Genomic DNA, 2,500 nt, shown 5'->3' with positions numbered 1-2,500 from the left:
CGAGAGCGAGCAGCGAGCGTGAGGACAGCGAGCGAAGCGAGAGGCATCACCGTCCCTGCTATACGAAAAGCCCCATCCAGCCCTGTGCCACCCGGGGGGTTCCAGGGTGCTGAGATGGCTGACATTTTGCTCCGCTCAAGATGGTCACCGCGCAACGCAAAAAACAGGCCAAAAAACTGGCCAAAACGGGCCAAAACTGAGCCATTTTTGGCTGCGCGATGCGAGCGAGCGAGCGGCGGACAGCGAGCGAAGCGAGAGGCAGCACCGTCCCTGCTATACGAAAGCCCCATCCAGCCCTGTGCCACCCGGGGGTTCCAGGGTGCTGAGATGGCTGACATTTTGCTCCGGCTCACGACGGTCACCGCGCGACGCAAGAACAGGCCAAAAACTGGCCAAAACGGCCCAAAAACGGGCCAAAAACTGGCCATTTTTGGGCTGTGCAGCTGAGCGCAGCGAGCGGCGAGCGGCGGACAACGAGCGAAGCGAGAGGCAGCACCATCCCTGCTATACGAAAGCCCCATCCAGCCCTGTGCCACCCGGGGGGTTCCAGGGTGCTGAGATGGCTGACATTTTGCCTCCGCTCACGACGGTCACCGCGCGACGCAAGAACAGCCCAAAAACAGGCCAAAACGGCCCAAAAACGGGACAAAACTGGCCATTTTTGGCTGCGCGAAGCGAAGCGGCGAGCGAGCGGACAGCGAGCTAAGCGAGAGGCAGCACCGTCCCTGCTATACGAAAGCCCCATCCAGCCCTGTGCCACCCGGGGGGTTCCAGGGTGCTGAGATGGCTGACATTTTGCTCCGCTCACGACGGTCACCGCGCGACGCAAGAACAGGCCAAAAACAGGCCAAAACGGCCCAAAAACGGGCCAAAACTGGCCATTTTTGGATGCTGCGCGAAGCGAGCAGCGAGCGGCGGACAGCGAGCGAAGCGAGAGGCATCACCGTCCCTGCTATACGAAAGCCCCATCCAGCCCTGTGCCACCCGGGGGGTTCCAGGGGTGCTGAGATGGCTGACATTTTGCTCCGCTCAAGATGGTCACCGCGCAACGCAAAAACAGGCCAAAAACTGGCCAAAACGGGCCAAAACTGGCCATTTTTGGCTGCTGAGCGAGCGTAGGCGAGGCGAGCGGCGAACAGCGAGCGAAGCGAGAGGCAGCACCGTCCCTGCTATACGAAAGCCCCATCCAGCCCTGTGCCACCCGGGGGGTTCCAGGGTGCTGAGATGGCTGACATTTTGCTCCGCTCACGACGGTCACCGCGCGACGCAAGAACAGGCCAAAAACTGGCCAAAACGGCCCAAAAACGGGCCAAAACTGGCCATTTTTGGCTGCGCGAGCGAGCGGCGAGCGGCGGACAGCGAGCGAAGCGAGAGGCAGCACCGTCCCTGCTATACGAAAGCCCCATCCAGCCCTGTGCCACCCGGGGGGTTTCCAGGGTGCTGAGATGGCTGACATTTTGCTCCGCTCACGACGGTCACCGCGCGACGCAAGAACAGCCCAAAAACAGGCCAAAACGGCCCAAAAACGGGACAAAACTGGCCATTTTTGGCACTGCTGCGAAGCGAGCGGCGAGCGGCGGACAGCGAGAGCGAAGCGAGAGGCAGCACCGTCCCTGCTATACGAAAGCCCCATCCAGCCCTGTGCCACCCGGGGGGTTCCCAGGGTGCTGAGATGGCTGACATTTTGCTCCGCTCACGACGGTCACCGCGCGACGCAAGAACAGCCCAAAAACAGGCCAAAACGGCCCAAACACGGGCCAAAACTGGCCATTTTTGGCTGCGCGAAGCGAGCAGCGAGCGGCGGACAGCGAGCGAAGCGAGAGGCATCACCGTCCCTGCTATACGAAAGCCCATCCAGCCCTGTGCCACCCGGGGGGTTCCAGGGTGCTGAGATGGCTGACATTTTGCTCCGCTCAAGATGGTCACCGCGCAACGCAAAAACAGGCCAAAAACTGGCCAAAACGGGCCAAAAACGGCCATTTTTGGCTGCGCGAGCGAGAGCGGCGAGCGGAGCGAACAGCGAGCGAAGCGAGAGGCAGCACCGTCCCTGCTATACGAAAGCCCCATCCAGCCCTGTGCCACCCGGGGGGTTCCAGGGTGCTGAGATGGCTGACATTTTGCTCGCTCACGACGGTCACCGCGCGACGCAAGAACAGGCCAAAAACTGGCCAAAACGGCCCAAAAACGGGCCAAAACTGGCCATTTTTGGCTGCGCGAGCGAGCGGCGAGCGGCGGACAGTCGAGCGAAGCTGAGAGGCAGCACCGTCCCTGCTATATCGAAAGCCCCATCCAGCCCTGTGCCACCCGGGGGTTCCAGGGTGCTGAGATGGCTGACATTTTGCTCCGCTCACGACGGTCACCGCGCGACGCAAGAACAGGCCAAAAACTGGCCAAAACGGCCCAAAAACGGGACAAAACTGGCCATTTTTGGCTGCGCGAGGGAGCGGCGAGCGGCGGACAGCTGAGCGAAGCGAGAGGCAGCACCGTCCCTGCTATACGA

This window comes from Musa acuminata, unplaced genomic scaffold (assembly GCF_036884655.1).
Source record: "Musa acuminata AAA Group cultivar baxijiao unplaced genomic scaffold, Cavendish_Baxijiao_AAA HiC_scaffold_784, whole genome shotgun sequence".
Classification (NCBI taxonomy): domain Eukaryota; kingdom Viridiplantae; phylum Streptophyta; class Magnoliopsida; order Zingiberales; family Musaceae; genus Musa; species Musa acuminata.
Note: the sequence above shows the minus strand (reverse complement) of the source record.